Source organism: Hyperoodon ampullatus (genome assembly GCF_949752795.1).
Source record: "Hyperoodon ampullatus genome assembly, chromosome: 8".
Taxonomy (NCBI): domain Eukaryota; kingdom Metazoa; phylum Chordata; class Mammalia; order Artiodactyla; family Ziphiidae; genus Hyperoodon; species Hyperoodon ampullatus.
This window is the reverse complement of record NC_136921.1, coordinates 32,274,478-32,296,726: the sequence shown is the minus strand read 5'-3', so window position 1 is coordinate 32,296,726 and position 22,249 is coordinate 32,274,478. Positions and strand designations below refer to the sequence as shown.

At 39.1% G+C, this 22,249-nt stretch overlaps 1 protein-coding gene and 1 pseudogene across 5 annotated transcripts in view; both read left to right on the top strand.

The window, feature by feature from the left end:
- PARD3B (par-3 family cell polarity regulator beta) overlaps positions 1-22,249 on the top strand; it is a gene marked incomplete at its 3' end in the record, with an annotated part of 1,052,967 nt that overhangs the window by 176,436 nt on the left and 854,282 nt on the right. The window lies entirely within an intron of this gene.
- LOC307057059 (large ribosomal subunit protein P1-like) lies at positions 10,736-11,755 on the top strand (annotated as a pseudogene). The gene has a single exon. The product of its transcript is annotated as a large ribosomal subunit protein P1-like (transcript).

The following is a 22,249-nucleotide window of genomic DNA, read 5'->3' as shown; positions in this document are numbered from 1 at the left end:
GGAGTTCATGATCTTATTGTGGAGACAAGTTGTATGTGGAAGTCTGATTATGTGCCTGAAGAAGTAATATAGGCCGTATGTGCTATACAGTGGGTGTGGATGAGCATAACAGAAGAAGTTACAGACAGCTAAAACTGATTCAGTCTCATCATAATTATTAGAATTTGACTGAGCCACCAGGCAGGGCAAGAGGGAGTGGAATTGGGAAGTAGGGTAGTCTCATGAATAAGTACAGTGTGATAGGGAGTTTCTACACTGAGATCTAGTGGAGAACATATTTAAAAACAAGGGATTGAACAGGAGGAAATTGAATATGAAGAAAGACAAATCTAGGTTTGCTTCCTGGAGGTTTTGCTCTTCTGTGTGAACGGTGGATATTTAAATAATCCATTTCAAAATTCCACCTAATCAGACAGGAGAGGGAACTCGTTGTAGGACATAAAGCAGTAGTTTATTAGACACAACTAAGGATATTACTTAAAGAATACAGGATTGTGTTTCAAAAAGTTGTAATCTTTTCTTTCCTGGGAAGAAAGCAAGAGAGAAAGTGCCTTGAATTTGGAATGAAATGCTTGAAAATGTATTTTAATGTTCCCATTTTTTTTTTTTTTTGGCGATACGCAGGCCTCTCACTGTTGTGGCCTCTCCCGTAGCGGAGCACAGGCTCCGGACGCCCAGGCTCAGTGGCCATGGCTCATGGGCCCAGCTGCTCCGCGGCATGTGGGATCCTCCCGGACCGGGGCACGAACCCGTGTCCCCTGCATCGGCAGGCGGACTGTCAACCACTGCGCCACCAGGGAAGCCCCCCCATTTTAATAAACATAGAAACTATGGTTAATATAAAGTAAGGCTAAAGGAACATAGTAATTTTACTTATTTCATGTGCTGTAATCTGTTTAATTTGTCACATTTTATTTCCTTCTAATCATTTGGATTCATAATTTTGGCGACACCTTACAAATTAAAAAATACCTTGGAACTATGATCAATACCCTCTTTTCCCTAATGGTGCCATTTAGTTTAACCACCACTGGCCATTTGCAGGATGATAGTTTAGAGTCTGTGAAATCTACTTTACGAACTTTATATATTTGAGCAGTCAGGTATAAAGCAGGAGTGAGTTTGAGGCTCTGGAATTTATTCATCCAATATTTAGTAAACTGTTGCCGTCCTTTATCAGGGCATCCCAATGAGAATGTCAAAGAAAACACCAGAAAACCAATGAAATACCCATGTGGTCAACTCTGTAACTTGTGGGAGGTGACAGTGAGTGTTTCAAGGACAATTCTGACATGATCCCAACCTATGTCGCATAGCCATAGACATCTGGGAAGTGACAGTAGCTGACAGACCATGTTGGCACTGCAGAAATCAGAGGTGGACTAGCTCAGTTGGAAGAAAAATGTCATGCTGACTAGGAGACTAAGCAGCCACATGCAACAGTGGCAGCCTGTGCTGTTAACAGTCACTAACAGACAGATTGAGTCCAGTGAGGGCCACAGGCCTCCCATCAGTCGCTCTGCCGTACTTGTATACACAGGAAGTTCTTTACTGTCAGCGGTAGCTTCTCTCAGTAAAAGGGAAGAGATCATTATGTTCATCCTCGTGCTTCTGTTGGACGGTGACGGGTAAAGAATGCACCTTGTGTTATGAATGGTAATGCAATGTTAATGTGAATTTAACCTTGAAAGTAAATGCTGAGCCACCCCTAATAGCATCACTTAAAGTGTATTCCCAGTTCAGCTGCTGGTTCACCCTCATTCTTTCAAGATGGCAGCCCAGGAGTTGCAGTGTGTTTTAGGGCAATGGAATCAAAGACCTGTGGACTGTGGAATTAAAATCATGGAGATATCCTTGCTTTTGCTGTTTTAGCACCTTGGCTGCTGAGCACCCCTGGAGAAAAATCATCAAACTGAGTGTTTTTATTTGGCTTGCTCCTTTTATGTTCCTTCAGTGGCAACCCTAAAACCTCCCTGTCTTGATGAAGCTCCATCCCCATCCCTGGCCTCTCAGCTCTTAGCTGATGATCTCCCTAAGCTGCCTTATAGAAAAAAACAGAGCTTGAGGCTTGAATAAAGTTTCTCAGTTTTTCATCTTATTGTCTAAAAAAAATTTATTTCTTCCCCCAAGACTTAGAATTGCTTCTCCTAGCTGGTCTAATTCTTCCACTTACCCTTTCAATCTCATGTCCTTCCTTCTACCCCCAGAATTTAACTTCATAGGCCCCTTCTCTCTCCTGTCTTTAACCTCTGCTGTACTGACTTGTCTCAGCTCTGCACTGTTAAAACCAAGAAGAGAAAACAAACAACCTCCTGTATTTCCTCCTTGCATTCATTTCTCTGCAATGTCCTAATCTTTCCCCTTTCTCCCTTCTTAGACAAGTTGCTTAAATGAATTGTTTAAAGAACATGATGATCTCACTTCACCTCCTCATTCTGCAATTCAGGTTTCTGCCCTTATAATTCACGGAGGCGCCTTGACAATTTGAAAGTTCAGCAAGGACTAGAGTAAGAGGAAGTATTGCATGGCAAATGAGAAGATCATTAGGCCAGGATGGAAGACTGACAGAGCCTATGGGCCCTTAGTGTTAAGTATTTTTTCTTGCCCTTTTTATTGGTTTGTTTTTATTTTTTGGCATGTGTGTGTTTGTTGCATTTGAATGACTGCACCTAAGCATTCACTGAGGGCCTAGACTTAGTTTTGTTTGTTTTTTTTTTTTTTTTTTGGCAGTACGTGGGCCTCTCACTGTTGTGGCCTCTCCCGTTGTGGAGCACAGGCTCCGGACGCGCAGGCTCAGCGGCCATGGCTCATGGGCCCAGCCGCTCCGCAGCATGTGGGATCTTCCCGGACCGGGGCACGAACCCGTGTCCCCTGCATCGGCAGGCGGACTCTCAACCACTGCGCCACCAGGGAAGCCCCTAGACTTAGGTTTTTAATGAACTTCCAGCCTTTAAGGACTACTTTAAACTCAACAAACTAAAACTATTATCCGGAATTCCTGACTCAGTTATGTAGGAAACTACATATTGATGATTGGTTTCTAAACAAAGGTCAAGTATTTTCAGTCACGGTTTTCCTGTAATTTTACCATAACAAATAAACATACAAATTATTTGTGGGATATCTTTATCCATTTATGTGTGGTTTGTTCTCAACCTAGTTCCATAAAGTTCTCAGATAAGTGACTGCAGCACAATTTACTACTACAGTGATCAAGGGGAAGGAAATTCAAAAGAGGTTGGGGAAGACAAGGGCCTCAGGCTGACAGAATGTGAGCAGTGACGCAAGGAGAAAACCTACACTGTTTGTGTGGAGTAGGCCAGTTAATGGAGTGAAAGTCGCAGGAGTTTGCTTTTACAAAGAGTAAAAGGTGTTGAGGCTGAGGCAGTAATTACATGCAGCTTAATCAAGAAATTTAGCTGTGAAATGTAAAGGAGAGGTTGAGTATTGGTTGGAATGAGCTTGGTCTTATAAAGGATTTATTGCATAGTACATGTTTATATTCTAAAACTTGCAAAGCATGTTCACTTGCATCTTTTCCTCTTCTCCTCCTGAAAATCCTATTAGGTGTGATAGTAAAATTGTTATTGTTATTCCCTTTTTATAGATGAGAAAATCATTTCAAAGTGAGTTGCATAGCCCAACAAAGTAGAGAGCACCTGAGTTGGGATTTGAATGGAGGTTATCTTAATCCGCTCCTGTAAGCTTTCTGCTTTATGAGTCATCTTCCCTTTTAATTTAAGACTACTGGATAACAAAGGCAGGAAGAAAGGAACTTTTAAAGATAATGATAGAGAAGTTGTTGGAAAAAGAAGGGCTGGTTGTGAAAACAAAGTCTCTCAGTAGTTAGAACAGGTTCTAGAATGTGGTGGGTGGCAGCTGCCCTTACTCTTTCTTAAAAAAAATTATTTATTTTTCGCTGCGTTGGGTCTTCGTTACTGTGCAGGAGCTTTCTCTAGTTGCGGAGAGCAGGGGCTATTCTTCGTTGAGGTACGCGGCCTTCTCATTGTGGTGGCTTCTCTTGCTGCAGAGCACGGGCTCTAGGCACTCGGGCTTCAGTAGTTGTGGCTCGCGGGCTCTAGAGCGTATGCTTAGTAGTTGTGGCTCACGGGCTTAGTTGCTCCGCAGCATGTGGGATCTTCCCGGACCAGGGCTTGAACTTGTGTCTCCTGCCTTGGCAGGCGGATTCTTAACCACTGCACGACCAGGGAAGCCCAGCTGCCCTTACTCTTAAAGAGGAAGAAAGATATTCATTCTCTGCTATTTCAGGACAGGTTGACAGGTTGAATATAGGATCTGGGATTTAGAATGTGTTAAGTAAAGAGTCTTGGTGGGTATGGGGTGAGGGCCTCATTGCATGTAGTCCCCAGGTGAGGCCTGACACAAAGCCTTCGACGAACATTTGCTGGTAATGGTGCAAAATAATCCATTAGGCTGAAAGTTTTAATTGGGTCTTAGGTAGCCGTGCAACTGTGTATTTGTGACTGCTGTTTGCCAGTTTTCATGGATCATTGAAATATAAACACTGAGCACTTGGCTCCTAGGTTGCCAGGTTTTTTTCCACATTGATCCCGATTTTCTTTCAGAACCAGCTCTTGCAGGAAAAAGAACTTAGAGATTTGTAAACTCTCACCATGTTCCTTGGATTCTTGCCTACCTCCTCAGTGAGAAGAGGCAAATTGTGCTTCTGGAGGCACTAACCGGCTCATCCCCCAGGCTCTTGTTTCCATAAAGCTGAAACTCTTGTTGCAATAAACCTACAAATGACTGTCCATCTCACAGATGCTTAAGATGTGATTTTTATGGCATAATCTTGAAATGTGATACCTAGCAGACATCTCCTATGTCTCACAGTGTTAATATATCAATAACATATATATTACAACTTTGTTTCTTAAATTATCTTCTTCAGGTACGATTAAATTATGAGCCTCCAGAGGATGAAAGGGGCATCATCTTATCATGCAGCAAAGCACTATTTAGGCATTTGGTAAATGCTTTGGTCTCATGTTTAAAAGTTGCTGTTACATGACTTATTATTTTTATAATCCAGCAATGACCTGCTTTCTTTGTTACATACTTGCTTTAAACAATTTAACCCCTTTGGTTAACCATTCATTTTTTATTTTTGTGTTGCATTATTTTCCACTCCAAATGAGTAAATAAATTGAAAGACCAGATTAGTATTTATATCGTTCTGACTATAGTGATCACTGATTCCTCCTCCTTTTGTTTTTTCCTTTTTATATGAATCATTATTCTTGTCATTTCCCTCAAGTTACAGGCTGTTTAATACACACATACACACACACACACACACACACACACACCCCGGTATATGTATATATATTAAGATGTATATTCATGTCTATATCTTATAAATGATGGCTATGCCTTGGGTTTTAAATGGTTAATTTCTATAGCGTGGTTTTGCTGCTTTGTAAGCAAGTTTTCTGTACCATAGCATTTTGTCATATATAGCAAAATGAGTATGTAGTTTTTTACATGCTCAAATTGATGTTAAAACTGCAGACGGAAGAATACTTGGCTTTCTTAAACTTATGCCCATCCTCCTAAAAGCAATCTTGCAAACAGATGTAGGGGAAAAAATAGTGAGAAGGCTGTTGTCTTTCAGAAGAAAAAAACTGCATAGTGATATTCTGAAAGGCTCTCATTGGAGAATAAAGGATGTAATCTCTGTATTAAACACAGATGGAACATTTCAGTCTCAGCTGTCATTGAAGAATTTCCATATTAGTTTGGATTGCGCACCTTTGGGGCATGTATAAATGACAGTGATAAAACTACCTCTTTGCTGAGCTGGAGTGCACAACATCCCTTTATCTGTGCCATCTGGTGCTACAGAGGATGGCAAATTCTCTCTGCCATGATTTTTCTTTCTTTGGGATTTATAGACTTTTTTAGCATAGAATGTGTTTGACCAAAATCAGTCTTTGCTCAGATTTCAGTGGCAACAGATTGAAAAGAGAAATGGAATTCTAAGATTAAAAGTGTAGGAGGAGGCAGAGAAGTTAGTTTGATGCACTCTTAGATATTTTGGAGGGTGGTGGTTGATTACAAATATGGTGCTTTGTAAGCCTTGACCATATCTCCCTCCTTAGTGGTGGAAAACTGTTCCTAGTTTTGTTTTTGCCTTTTTTTTTTTTTCGGTACACAGGCCTGTCACTGTTGTGACCTCTCACGTTGCGGAGCACAGGCTTCGGACGCACAGGCTCAGCGGCATGTGGGATCTTCCCGGACCGGGGCACGAACCCGTGTCCCCTGCATCGGCAGGCGGACTCTCAACCACTGTGCCACCAGGGAAGCCCCTGTTTTTGCCATTTTTTGCTGTTGTTTGTAGCGTAATAAAAATAAACAATTGATGCTCTGGTTCTCACCCATCGAGGCAGTGAATGGTGGCTATTATGCCTTAGAGCTCTTACTTTATTGTGGATTCTGAAAATTGGATTACAGTGCTTTATCACCACTTCCTCAGTTTATCTATTTTAAGACCAATCTGAAGATTTATTGGCTGTTGGTCTTGTAATAACTTGTGTTCCTTTATTGTCTGCCATTGTCTGTGATTAAAATCGAAACAAAGTTATATTACATTTTACTAACAAAAGAACATTCCTTGTATGAATTATGAATTCGTGATAGAAGGTTTATAAATTATTAGGTTTTAATATTTCCCCCCAAATTGGGCTTAGATTATGTAAAAGCAATCTAGACCCACTTAGCAGTTTGTTGTCACAGAATGCCAGTGAAAGAGGTGACTTTCCCCTGGATGAGTTCAGCAGAGAGCTGTACTAGGCAGAACTCTCTAAATTGTTCATCAGTAGGATCACCTTTGAAATGTCAGAGTCCGGGATATAGTCATGAGAAATGTGAAGGAAAAATTTAACCAAGTAAAACTGGGAGCTCTTTGAGTTAAAAGATGCATAAAATTAAATGATTTAAATTTATGTTAAATATACGATTACGTGTGGTCTAGCTGAGTTATAGTCATTTTTAAGTTCTTAGATAAGTGCAATCTGGTTAGAACCTGTTCTGACCAGATTGGGTTAGAGCAGAACTCAGGGGAGTTGACTGAACTCTTGACACCCTTTACAGTTCCCCAAGTTATTTACCTTCCCTTTTTCATACTGGAAGAGTAGGTTGAACCATCAAGCTCTCCTTTTGAGCTCACTTGCTGTGAGGTAGTTTGTCTCCTCTAAGCCTCCTAATTTACCCTTACCATCCTTTTTTGATGAAAAAAATAATTGTATGTTTTTTTGGTATGGTTTTCAAAATTAAAAAGTTGTCAGGTCTGCCAATGTGTAACTTGGTAAAAAGCCAGGAAAACACTACCTTTTTTTTTTCGCGGTACGCAGGCCAGTCACTGTTGTGGCCTCTCCTGTTGCGGAGCACAGGCTCCGGACATGCAGGCTCAGTGGCCACGGCTCACAGGCCCAGCCGCTCTGCGGCATGTGGGATCTTCCCAGACTGGGGCATGAACCCGTGTCCCCTGCATCAGCAGGCGGACTCTCAACCACTGCGCCACCTGGGAAGCCCAACGCTACCTTTCTTATTGCCCGTTCATCAACCCATTGCCACACATAAGCAGTTGTGCAAAGGAGATGGACTGGATTTCAGAAACCTGACCTTGTTTCTTAGACACATTGGGTGGGAGGGGGTAGGAGGAGGAAACAGCACAGTCTTCCTCTGGCCATGGTTTTCTCTGGACATCCTCAGTGCCCCAATGTTCTGGTGCTGGGTAAGAAACCATTGATAGGAGACCGTTAATTTATTACCTTGCTCTTAGTCTAACATTCACAGAAGAAGAAAATAAGGATTTCTTGCTTCCCCCCTCCTTTGGAGACTTCCAAATTTAAGCGGTTACTAGAAGCCTGAAAACACGTTAATTAGTAAAACTCGCCTTTGTATCCAATTCTAGTGATATATCTAACTTAACTATGGATATTTGGACTAGGTAGGTATTAGCATTTAGATGTTCACCTTTACAAACCTGAGTAGGTTTATTGTGGCAGTAGACTATTGGAGAAAAATGCCTGATTTAATACAAAGATTTTTCAATATAGGACTACCTAATTTCTGCCTCTTTGGCTCAACTTTACAATGAGGGCACACACAGCACCCTAACTATGAGCCTCTCAAGTTTCTATCCCATTCCTAGCAGGGCGCTTGCCATTATGGTGTCTTTCACAATAATTTTTTTTTAGTGTTAAGTTCATTAGATGTGTTAAAGGAATTCACACAGAAAAGATACAAGGTGAGCTTGGAAAATCTTACTTACCTAACCTAAAAGACACTCAGTCTAATGAAGTCACCTCAAAAGGAATCAGAAGCCAGCTGGACAGGACTTCAGTGGTAGAATTTTGGAGTTTTGAGCATCAAAAATGAAGTCTATAATATATTGTAACACTGAATTTTAAAAATTGAGAAAGTAGCATTAAACATAGTGATATACAATAATAGCACTACAAATGACATAAAATGAAATACTTAGGAATAAGTATGACAAAATATGTGCAAGATCTGTACGTTGTAAACTACACAACATTGCTGAGAGAAAAAAGACTGATTTAAATGAAGAGAACGTTTTTATGGATCAGACTGTTATTAAATTGATAATTTTCCTCAAATTGATTATATATAGATTTAGTGCAACACCAACAAAACTCAGCAAGCTTTTTTTTTTTTGGTAGGAATTGATAAGCCAATTCTGAAATTTAAATGGAAATATAAAGAAGCTAGAATAGTGAGAACAATTTTGGGAAAAATTGAAGAGAACTTACAGTACCTGATTTCAAGATTTTCTTAAGCTACTTATGTAAAAACAGTGTGATAATGACATTAGGATAGAAAAATAGATCAGTGAATAGAACTCAGAAAGAGACCTTCTTTATGTCTACTAATTTTTTATAAATGCCTCCACCCCTCAGGCAATTAAGTTGAGGAGAGGATAGTCTGGTTAGTAAACGGTGCTAGTAAAATTGGATATTTATATGCAAATACAAAAACAACTCTATCAGTATACAAAAATTTATTTTAAATGGATCATAGATTTATGAAATTTCTAGAAGAAAACATTGGAGAAATTTTTTTCAATTTTAGGTTAGACAAATATTTCTTACCATAAAAGAAAAAAATGATAAATTGGACTTACTATCTGGCATATACAAATAACTCTTATTTTATATAAAAATTCATCCTAATTAAAAAATGAGCAAAGTATCTGAACAGACACATCAGGAAAGAAGATATAAAGATAGCCAGTAAGCACATCAAAAGGTGTACCAAGTCTCTAACCATTAGAGAATTGCAAATTAAAAACTACAGTGAGGGCTTCCCTGGTGGCGCAGTGGTTGGGAGTCCGCCTGCTGATGCAGGGGACATGGGTTCGTGCCCCGGTCCGGGAAGATCCCACATGCCGTGGAGCTGCCGGGCCCGTGATCATGGCCGCTGAGCCTGCGCGTCCGGAGCCTGTGCTCCGCACAGAGATGCCACAACAGTGAGAGGCCCGCGTACTGCAAAAAAAAAAAAAAACAAAACAACAACAACAAAAAAAACTACAGTGATACCCCTATACTCATTAAAACAGCTAAAATTTAAAAAGTGAAAATAGAAAGTATTGGTAAAGGTGCAGAACAACTGGAACTCTCACACATTGCTGGTGATAATTCAGAAAATGGTACAATCATTTTGGAAAACAGTCTGACATTTTAGGTTAAACCTATGCTTGCTCAGCCATTCCATTCTTAAGTATCTACCCGAAAGAAATAAAACACATGTTCCCACAAATACTTGTATGTGAATGTTCATAGCAACTATACTCATAATAGCCCCAGACTAGAAACAACCCTACTGTCCATCACTTGGTAAATAGATGAACAAATTGTGCTATATTTATACAATGAAATTCTACTCAATAAAATGGAACAACTCTTTTTTACACGCAGAAGAATGGGTGAATCTAAAAAGCATTTTGCAAAGTGAAAGAAGCCAGACACCAAAGACTATATACTGTAATATGATTCCATTAAATGAAATTCTAAAAGGGCAAAACTATAATCATGCAAATTAGATCAGTGGCTTCTGGGGGGTGAAGTGAGGGAATTAACTGCAAAGGAACAGGAGGGAACTGTTCGGTAGGCATGTTCTATATCTTGACTGTGGTGATGTTTGCACAACTATATACATTTGTCCAAACTCAAGCTTTACCATTGAAATGGGTGAATTGTATGTATATTATTCCTCAATAAAGCTGTTCAAAAGTAAGAATGTAGTTGTGCTTGAAAATAAAAAAGGAGAGGATTGAACAAAATGAAAACATAACCCCCAAAAGAAAAAACAGAAAGACAGTAGTCTGCCAACTACACATTTAGGAGGAATTACAGCGTTTATAAGATTATTTTGAAAATCCAAAAGTAGCAATTAATTCAATCAAGAGTCATCGATGCTGCTAAAAACCATTTGGAGAGGTTGTAGGAAAACAAGACATTTACAAAGATTGCTCTGCAAACTGTTGACTGCTTTTATTGGCTAAAATGTGCCTTTCCTGTGGCACCCATGCTTGTCATCAAAATATGTATCACCAGCAGTAGGTAACCTGAGCTTCTTGATGTGCACCTCAATGAAATGTTCTTGCCCACAGTACTTAAATGGAATCTAAACCAAGCTAAACTCTAAATCTAATTTCCAATTTACAGGAAATATGAGGGGTAGAGGAACACATTCATTGACATAAGTAAATAATTTGCCCGAATTCTAAATATAAGACATTGTACAAGACAGTTGGACTGGACTCTTCGAAGACTTACATCAGAAAAACCCAGGAGATCCTTTTCCTCAGCTTCCGCTAAGGTGCTCGGTCCTTCCGAGGAAGCTAAGGCCACGTTGGGGTGAGGCCCTCACTTCATCCGGCGACTAGCACCGCGCCCGGCAGGCACTGCCTAGCCCTCGCCCGCACCATGGCCTCCGTCTCGGAGCTCGCCTGCATCTACTCGGCCCTCATCCTGCACGACGATGAGGTGACGGTCATGGAGGATAAGATCAATGCCCTCATTAAAGCAGCTGGTGTAAATGTTGAACCTTTCTGGCCAGGCTTGTTTGCAAAGGCTTTGGCCAATGTCAACATCAGGAGCCTCATCTGAAACATGGGGGCAGGTGGACCTGCCCCAGCAGCTGGTGCTACACCAGCAGGAGGTCCTGCGCCCTCCACCACTGCTGCCCCAGCTGAGGAGAAGAAAGTGGAAGCAAAGAAAGAAGAATCTGAAGAGTCTGATGACGACATGGGCTTTGGTCTTTTTGACTAAACCTCTTTAGTAGCACGTTCAATAAAAAGCTGAGTTCTTTGCAAAAAAAAAAAAAAGAAGAAAAGAAAAAGAAAAACCCAGGAGAACTAGGGAAGCAATTGTAGATTTAAAGAGTCAAAAAAGACAACCAAATGCAATGTGTGAAACTTGATTGGATTCTGATTAGGTTATAATCATAATAAAAGAAAAGTGATAAAATATATGAAAGATACTTTAGGGCAAATGGGAAAATTTGAAAATATGAATGGGCCACTAGACAAAATGGAATTTCATTGACTTTTTGTGTGATGATAATATTGTGGTTATGACCAGAATGTTCTTAGGAGAAGCATGGTGTAGTATCCTGTAGTCTCCAACTTACTTTGGTTCAGAAATAAAGGAATGATACACACCAACACAGGGATGAAGCAACTATCACAGAACATTGGTTAAGTTCAATCCAGGTAGCAGTTATATCAGCATTCATTTTACTCTTCTATGTGCTTAAAATTTTTTGATTAAAAAGTTGAAACATAAGATCTGTACTCTCCTTTTTGGAAGCAGAGTTCTGAAAAGTAGTATGTTTCAAACTCTGAAGCTTCTAGTTCTTAAAAGACATGGTCAGTTAAGAAGACACATCCCTCTTTTTTTTCACTTTTCCAAATCTCAGATCCATAGTGTACTAAGAGGGGACTATCTTTGAATTTCTTCATAGAGGGGAATGTCTTTGAATACTATAATGAATTTTTTTGTCAGAAACTAACATTTAACTTATTTTTAACTTAGTTTAATTAAAGAAATCACAGAAAGTTAAAGGATAGACTTTAAAACTTTAACCTCATCAATTCCATTTGAAAAGTAGATTTAAAATCCAAGGCTAGTTGCTGCCTAACAAATTATCTCAAACTTCACTACTTAAAACGAGACCAGGTTATTAGCCCACAGTTTTGTAGCTCAGCAGTCTGGGCAGACTGAACTGGTTTCTCTGATTAGGTTCTCTCAAGGTTGAGCCAGGCTGAGCTCTTACCTGGGAAGCTCTGTTGGAAGAATTCGGGTCATGGGAGTTGTTTTGGTTCTGAGGTCCTTCTGTCCTTGCTGGCTGTCAGCCAGGGGTAGCTCTCTGATCCTAGAGGCCACCTGCACTCTCTCTTACATGTTCCCCTCCACCTGCAGACCAGCAACATCAAAAATTTTTTTCATACTTCACCTATGACTTCCTCTTCTGCTACCATCAGGAGAAAACTTTCTGCTTTTAAAGGACTGATGTGAGTAGGCACACTAGAAAATATCTTAAGGTCAACTGTGCCATAGAACATAAAATAATTATAGAAATGATATGTCACTGCCTGCATAGGACCCACCTGTACTCAGAGGGGAGATTATACAAGAGTGAGAATCACTGGGATTATTCCTAGAATTTTACCTTGATTTCTAGGAGATAAAATATTTTCTGTAATGATAAATTACCTAGTTTATCTATATTTTTAATAATGGAGAAACATTTTGATTACAAAAATCTTTTGGTTTTGATATTATGTAAGAAGGCAGGCATTTTTAAGAAAAAAACTTCTCAGCTCTATTCTGTAATCCTAACGCATATAGAAATATGAACATTTTAAAAGAAATATACAATGCTCTGTAGTTCTTTGTATAGCTTCCCTAAAGTTTAATTCTTCTTAAGTGTTTACCACTTTTTTTTCAAAATTGGTCTATATTAAATCAAATCCACCTATAACGTTACTGCTAGCATGCTCCAAATATCTATTCCGGCTAATGAGCCTTCCCAACCATAATAATATAAAACAAAAACCAGTTTGTTATGCTTGTGGATTCAGTGGTTCAGGAATTCAGGTGGGCCACAGAAGGGATACCTTGTCTCTGCTCCATGATGTCTGGGGCCTCAGCTGGGAAGGATTCTACAGTCAAGGGTGACTTGAAAGGCTGAACCCTAAAATCATCTGGAGGCCTGTTCACTCTCACATTTGTATCTGGGCTGTGATGACTCCAAGGTTGGGCTCAGCTGGGACTGTCAATCGGGGTGCCTACACATGCCCTCTTCAAGTGACTTGAACTTCCTCATAGGATGGTGACCTCAGTAGTCAAATTTTTCATACATGACAGCTCTAGGCTCCCAGCACAACTGAAGTGTTCATCTAAAAATTGTTTTTTCACATTTTAAATAAGATATGACCCAACATTATTTTCTGGGTTTGATAGTTGGCATTTTGTAAACTATCTTAAAGTGTGTTCTAATATTCTAAGATATGGTTTTGTCTCCAGAGAAAAAGTAACTATGACTTCTATATTATAAAATTTAGATTCTTGGATGGATGGAAAAATATATATTACATATATATATTAATCATAGCTAAGTAGCATTTTTACTTCATTTTGAAATAATTGGCACAGATTTGAATAATGGATAGTTTTTTTTTTTTTTTTTTTTTTTTTTTTACCATTAAGAAGATTACAGCATAATTAAATATGATAGGGTTTGCTATGTTCCTGTGGTAGCACTAATGAACTACCTAATGTTAGAATTTTGTAGAGAAGCTACCTACCAGCTTTTGGAAATAAGAAAGTACGAAATTAAATAGTGATATAAAAGAAAGGGAAAAAAAAGATTTTATAGAATCAAATTATATTTCCCCTGTTCTTGGATTTCTTACAGAAAGGAAAGGGAGAACTTGTTTTTGTGTTACCTAGACTGAGACCTGATGATACTGGGTTCTGTATTTACTCCTATGAAAAAACCTCAGGAAATTAAGACTCCATTCACATAAATCTTCATGGGTCTTGAGCTAACAGAAATGTGTTAGAACAGCCACCTGCCATACAAAACCCCTGATACACCTAGCTCATTATTCAGTATTTCCTGACATTTGTAGTGTTTTGTTTAAGCTTTAAGCCCCGTATTCTCCCACTATCCTTTGGGCTATTAAGACCGTGTTTATTTATTTTTATTTTTTAAATTAAAAAAATTTTTTTTGCAGTACACGGGCCTCTCACTGTTGTGGCCTCTCCTGTTGAGGAGCACAGGCTCCGGATGTGCAGGCTCAGTGGCCATGGCTCACGGGCCCAGCCGCTCCGCGGCATGTGGGATCCTCCCGGACTGGGGCACGAGCCCGTGTCCCCTGCATCGGCAGGCGGACTCTCAACTACTGTGCCACCAGGGAAGCCCAAGACCATGTTTATTCTTACTAACTTGAGAGAATAAATCTCGAAGAATCTGCTGGGTTGACCTTCCGTTTTTGCGTTTACATTAGGCTTCCTGACAATTAGCAGATACAATGTAAAGTGGATTTAGGGGGCTTTCCCAGGAGGGACATAAGCCATGTGGCTCCAGGTAAATCCTGTTCCTCCTCCCAACCATTACTGTTCTTTCTCCTCATTATGTACTGAGCTTCTGTGAAAACCACTTTTTTCCCAAGGAACACCTGAACTAGAATAATAGGATTAAGTGATGTTGACGACACTCAGAGTCCAGAGGTTCTCAACGTGGTCTGTGGATCCAAGAGCTTCAGTATTATTACCTGGGAATTTGTTACAAATGCGTGTTCTTAGGCCTCAGTCTAGTTCTGCTTACGCCAAAACTCTGGGCTTGTGTTCCAGCAGTCTGGGTTTTAACAAGCCATGCAGGGGATATGCATAAGTCTAATAACTACCGTGTAAGATTTTTGCAGTTGGTGTTAGGCTGTAACAAATTCTGCCACCTGATTCTTCTGCATAAGTATTATCTGTGTAAAAGACAGTATTATTTTAAACAGTTATCTGTATTACATACAAGTGTTTGTGTATATAGATATTGACATACATTTTTCTTGATTCTGCATATTAATTAAAAAAATATGCCTGCAGATTTTGAGACAGAAGGGCCACATAATGAAGAGAGAAGTAGATCAGGGTAGAACTCTATGGAGCTGAAGATTGAAGGACAAGGGGTGGAAAGAAGGTAAAGAGAAAGGGGTGGAGTAGGACCTAGGTATCAACATTTAAATTGTGCTGGGAGCTTAGCTGAGGACATCATCAGAGCAGCTGAGTGGGAATACAGCAGAAGCTGATGCTGTGCCATGTGGTTTTAGTCGGGACTGTTCCCTTTCAGGCATAAGGGGAGGTTGATTCGCTGTCCTTTGCTTGGTTGATTCAATCTCCTGACTGTCGAGAACCACCCTTGCTTTCAGCCCTCTGTAAACTCACTCCTGCAGTAAAATAAGATGACTTTTTGATGATTGCTACTTTTGCCACAATTGTCACTAACTTTATTACAAAACTGTATGCCATCCATTATAGCCCTGAAATGTATGATAGTGTTATAATATGTAGAATGCAGTTGTTAATACTGTTAGTTTAAATGTGGAGGTGGTGTCCATCTAAAGAGAGGCATCAGTTGCTTTCTCCAGGAACATAATAACATTGTTTCACAGAGTAGGAGATTGCACTTACATTGTTTCCACTTACAAAGCTTTTTCTCAGATTTTGTCTCTGGAATTCCACACTTTGCAGTAATTGAGAAGCAGCATGCTTTGAGTAAGTTAACCGTGTTTTAAATTTATTTCTTCATTGATTTTTTGGAACGTAACTTAGTTATTCATAATATTTTTAAAGACTGTGCTGAAATTATCTTTAGCTTTTGTATATGTACCCATAGTAGATGTGCAGCAAATACTGGTTAAGAGAATCAATGTTGGCTTTGTTAATTTAGTTTGAGATTTTTTGAGAGCTGCTTGGAAATAGGATTTTTTTTTTTTTGCTACTGCTCTGTGTTGATTTTTGTTTTATATTTTTGCAGTTAAATATTGATCTCTTTTTTGAAATTCGTAATTGCTTATAGATTTTTTAAGTTGATCTTTATTTTATGGTTCTTTGCTTTAAATGTTTCACTTAATTTCAAATGGGAAGGATCTTAAACAACTCTAAACTAGGATAGACTGCATGTACATGTCTTGAAAAACGTGCTGTTATTAAGTTGTGTACTATGGCATTTACTGGTAAGGTTTCTCATCATGTGCACATGGAAGGAAAAAATATCTTGCTGTATTGCTTTCACGGCTTTGTACGAACTGGCAAGGACTTCACCAGACTTTTTTTTTTTTTTTTTTTAACTAGAAAACTCATTTGGGCTTCTGACTTTCTTTTTATTGTTTCTCCCCATAGCTTCCTAACTGGGCTTTCAAGTTGTTTTTTTCTTATATATCATCATACTCTTCCTTTCCCACACATTCTCACTCTTAATTACTCTCATGGGTCTCTCTACTTAGATACCACCTGTAAGGTACTCTTAGACCATTGTCAGGTTCCTTCCCGTCCCCTTCACCTGACGTTTCAGAAGGGATAGTATGGATGAGGCAACAGAGAGCGTGAAGTCCTCGCTTCTTTCACTGAGAAGTGCTTGGACTCTTCGGTTGTAATAACTATCAACTAGGGCTGTCTTAAGCACAGCCTTACTTCAGGGTGTCTGACAGAACCCAAGGGCAGGCAATTATAAACCAGGACCTTGCAAAGGGAAGTAAATTATCGGGAAGGCACGTGTGGTGTCTTTTTCTATCCCTATGTCTGCTCCATTCTTTTCTCCACTTTGCAGTTGTTTTTGGAAAGGATAGCTAAACCAGAGTAACTGAATTCTAAAATTACCTTCTTTCTCAAGACCAGGCCTGACTGAATTAAGATCTTTGTACCAGTAACCAGAAGAGTTACTCAGATTGGCCCGACTTGTATTACATATCCCCCCCACACCCAACACACTGTGGATAGGATTGGGGTTTACAGTAAAATTCAGGGTGGTCCCTCAGTAGCCCTATTCTACTGTTAGGTCATATCTGCTCAGATTCAAGCTGGGCCAAAACAAAGAAAGAAAACCCAGGGTTTGCGGTTTAATTGATATAAACCTTTTGAATTTTACATCACATTTTCCTAACGATTGATTGCCAGTTTCAAACTGAGAGCTCTTGTCTTTCAGGATGGGAGAGACAACTGAATGTTTTTAATCAGTGAGGAATGAGAAACTGAGAGGAAGCAGCTGAAAGAATGTGAAAGAGAAAGTTTAATGGCTGAAGCAAGGTCCAAGGGGATTCAGAAAGAGAGAAGTCCAGGGCCAGTCAGATGTAGCTGTTGGCCTTGGACAGAAGAGACAGTGTTATCTCAGACCAGGGAGGATCAGGATGACTGCGTGTCCAAGTTTGGAGAGTTGGCAAGCTTAATTCCAGGGTAGAGGCAAGGGTGCCAGATAAAAGTGGTAGGATGGGATGGGACCTGAAAGAAAATGGTGATGTGTGTGGTGACTGAGGTGTGGAATAGAGCCATGAGTGAGCTAAAAGATTTCTGAAGCTGAAAATCCAATATCTGTCCAGGGGGTACTGCTGTGCTCCACTCTCCCCAGAACTTGGCACTTGCCCTTCAGAAGCAGGAAAAACAGGTGACTGATTAATCCAGGGTGGGCTGTTCAGTCAGCTACAACAGAACAGAAGGACAAAGTTTGAGAAAAGATAATTATTAAGTGAGAAATTTGAAGTTCTGAGTTGTGAGGTCCAGTCTGAGTAGGAAAGGAAATGAAAACAGGAAGGGGGTAGAAACTTTGGGGACCTGGAAAACTTTGAAAAACATCGAGGGTCTTCATGCTCCAAGCTCACAGGTAGTAATAAAAAGAGGTTGGAGGATAGAAGATGGAATTCCAGTGCTGATGATGTTGGAGCAATGCCAGGGTCCAAGTCATGGCCATTGACCTTCTCTTGATGGTCACTCCTTTGGAGAAGGGCAAGGAACTTGAATGTTGGGGCTCTTAAATGGGCTGTCCATGTAGGCATTAATAACAATAGCTAACATCTCATGGCCACCTATTCTGTGCTGAGTATTGTTACCAATTTTGCATATATTTATAACAATTGTAATAATCCTGCAAGGTAGATAATATCATTTTACCCATGAAGAAAGTTGAGCCAGCATAAGTAATGTGTTCAAGATTCTATCTATAGTTGTTAAATCCTGGAGATGGGATTTAAACTCAGGTATGTCTGACTGTAAAGCCAGGACTGTTTACTCACTGAATCTCCCCGCTTACCTCCCACTCCCACCCTGATTCTTGCTTTCTTCTTCCTTCATTTTTTTTAATAGATCTTTATTGGAGTATAATTGCTTCACAATACCGTGTTAGTTTCTGTTGCACAACAAAGCGAATCAGCCATATGCATACACATGTCCCCATATCCCCTCCCTCTTGAGCCTCCCTCCCATCCTCCTTATCCCACCCCTCTAGGTCATTGCAAAGCACCGAGCCAATCTCCTTGTGCTCTGGGGCTGCTTCCCACCAACCAACTATTTACATTCGGTAGTGTATATATGTCGATGCTACTCTCAATTCGCCCCAGCTTCACCCTCCCACCCCATGTCATCAAGTCCATTCTCTACGTCTACCTCTTTATTCCTGCCCTGCAACTAGGTTCATCAGTACCATGTTTCTTTTTTTTTTTTTTTTTAAGGTTCCATATATGTGTGTTAGCATACTGTATTTGTTTTTCTCTTTCTGACTTACTTCACTTCTGTATAACAGACTCTAGGTCCATCCACCTCATTACAAATAACTCAATTTCTTTTCCTTGTATGGCTGAGTAATATTCCATTGTATATATGTGCCACACCTTCTTTATCCATTCATCTGTCGATGGACATTTAGGTTGGTTCCATGTCCTGGCTATTGTAAATAGTGCTGCAATGAACATTGTGGTACATGACTCTTTGAATTATGGTTTTCTCAGGGTATATGCCCAGTAGTGGGATTGCTGGGTCATATGGTAGTTCTATTTTTAGTTTTTTAAGGAACCTCCATACTGTTTTTCAGAGTGGTTGTATCAATTTACATTCCCACCAGTAGTGGAATGTGGTAGGAGGAGGGTTCCCTTTCACCACACCCTTTCCAGCATTTACTGTTTCTAGCTTTTTTGATAATGGCCATTCTGACCAGCGTGAGGCGATACCACATTGTAGTTTTGATTTGCATTTCTCTAATAATTAGTGATGTTGAGCATCTTTTCATATGCCTCTTGGCCATCTGTATGTCTTCACTGGTGAAATGTCTATTTAGGTCTTCTGCCCATTTTTTAACTGGATTGTTTGTTTTTTTGATATTGAGCTCCATGAGCTGTTTGTGTATTTTGGAGATTAATCCTTTGTCTGTTGTTTCGTTTGCAAATATCTTCTCCCATTCTGAGGGTTGTCTTTTTGTCTTGTTTATGGTTTCCTTTGCTGTTCAAAAGCTTTTAAGTTAAAGTCCCATTTTTTTAATTTGTGTTTTTATTTCTGTTACTCTAGGAAGTGAGTCAAAAAAGATCTTGCTGTGGTTTATGTCAAAGAGTGTTTTTTCCTATGTTTTCCTCTCAAAGTTTTATAGTGTCTGGTCTTACATTTAAGTCTTTAATCCATTTGGAGTTTATTTTTGTGTTTGGTGTTAGGTAGTGTTCTAATTTCATTCTTTTCCATGTATCTGTCCAGTTTTCCGAGCACCACTTATTGAAGAGGCTGTCTTTTTTCCATTGTATGTTCTTACCTCCTTTGTTGTAAATTAGGTGCCCATATGTGCGTGGGTTTACCTCTGGACATTCTATCATGTACCATTGATCTATATTTCTGTCTTTGTGCCAGTACCAGACTGTCTTGGTTACTGTAGCTTTGTGGTATAGTTTGAAGTTGGAAGCCTGATTCCTCCAGTTCTCTTTTTCTTTTTCAAGATGGCTTTGGGTGTTCGGGGTCTTTTGTGTTTCTATATGAATTGTAAGATTTTTTGTTCTAATTCTGTGAAGAATGCCATTGGTGGTTTGATAGGGATTGCATTGAATCTGAAGATTGCTTTGGGTAGTATAGTCATTTTCACAATATTGATTCTTCTAATCCAAGAACATGGTATATCTCTCCATCTGTTTATGTCATCTTTGATTCTTTCATCAGTGTTTTATAGTTTTCTGAGTACAAGTCTTTTGCTTCCTTAGGCAGGTTTATTTCTGGGTATTTTGTTCTTTTTGTTGCAATGATAAATGGGAGTGTTTCCTTAATTTCTCTTTCAGATTTTTCATCATTAGTGCATAGGAATGCAAGAGATTTCTGTGCATTAATTTTGTATCCTGCAACCTTACCAAATTCATTGATTAGTTCTACTAGTTTTCTGGTGGCATCTTTAGGATTTTCTATGTATAGTATCATGTCCTCTGCAAACAGTGACAGTGTTACATCTTATTTTCCATTTTGTATTCCTTTTATTTCCTTTTCTTCTGTGATTGCTGTGGCTACGACTTCCAAAACTATGTTGAATAAGAGTGGCAAGATCTTGTTGCTGATCTTATTGGAGATGCTTTCAGTTTTTCACCATTGAATATGATGCTTGCTGTGGGCTTGTCATATATGGCCTTCATTATGTTGAGGTGGGTTTCCTCTATGCCCATCTTCTGGACAGTTTTTGTCATAAATGGGTGTTGAATTTTGTCAAAAGCTTTTTCTGCATCTATTGAGATGATCATATGGTTTTTATTCCTTAATTTGTTAATGTGGTGTATCACATTGACTGATTTGTGTATATTGAAGAATCCTTGCCTCTCTGGGATAAAACTTGATCATGGTGTATGATCCTTTTAATGTGCTTGTATTTTGTTCAGGATTTTTGCATCTATGTTCACCAGTGATATTGGTCTATAATTTTCCTTTCTTGTGATATCTTTTCCTAGTTTTGGTATCAGGGTGATGGTGGCTTCGTAAAATGAATTTGGGAGTGTTTCACCCTCTGAAGTTTTTTGGAAGAGTTTGTGAAGGATGGGTGTTAGCTATTCTTTAAATGTTTGATAGAATTTGCCTGTGAAGCCATCTGGTCCTGGACTTTTGTTTGTTGGAAGATTTTAAATTACGGTTTCAATTTCATTACTTGTGATAGGTCTGTTTATATTTTCTTACTCTTCCTGGTGCAGTCTTGGAAAATCATACCTTTCCAAGAATTTGTCCATTTCTTCCTGGTTGTCCGTTTTATTGGCATATAGTTGTTTGTAGTAGTCTCTTATAACCCTTTGTATTTCTGCAGTGTCAGTTGTGATTTCTCCTTTTTCATTTCTAATTTTATTGATTTGTGTCCTCTCCCTTTTTTTCTTGATGAGTCTGGCTAATGGTTTATCAATTTGGTTTATCTTCTCAGAGAACCAGCTTTTAGTTTTATTGATCTTTGCTATTGTTTTCTTCATTTCTATTTCATTTATTTCTGCTTTAATCTTTATGATTTCTTTCCTTCTGACTTTGGGTTTTCTTTGTTCTTCTTTCTAGTCATTTTAACTGTAGGGTTTGATTGTTTATTTGAGATTTGTCTTGTTTCTTTAGGTGAGATTGAATTGCTATAAACTTCCCTCTTAGAACTGCTTTTGCTCTGTCCCACAGGTTTTGGATTGTCATGTTTTTGTTACTTGTTTCCATGTATTTTTTATTTCTTCTTTGATTTCTTCAGTGATATCTTGGTTTGTAGTAGTGCACTGTTTAGCCTCCATGTATCTGTATTTTTTACAGTTTTTTTCCTGTAATTGATTTCCAATCTCATAGTGTTGTGGTCAGAAAAGATGCTTGATACACTTTCAATTTTCTTAAATTTTCCAAAGCTTGATTTGTGACCCAGGATGTGATCTATCCTGGAGAATGTTCTGTGTGCACTTGAGAAGAAAGTGTATTCTGCCACTTTGGGGTGGAATGTTCTATAACTATCAATTAGATCTGTCTGGTCTGTTGTGTCATTTAAAGCTTGTGTTTCCTTATTTATTTTCATTTTGGATGATCTGTCCATTGGTGTAAGAGGGGTGTTAAAATCCCCTACTATTATTGTGTTACTGTCGATTTCTCCTTTCATGGTTGTTAGCATTTGCCTTATGTATTGAGAGGTGCTCCTCTATTGGGTGCATAAACATTTATAAGTGTTATATCTTCTTCTTGGATTGATCCTT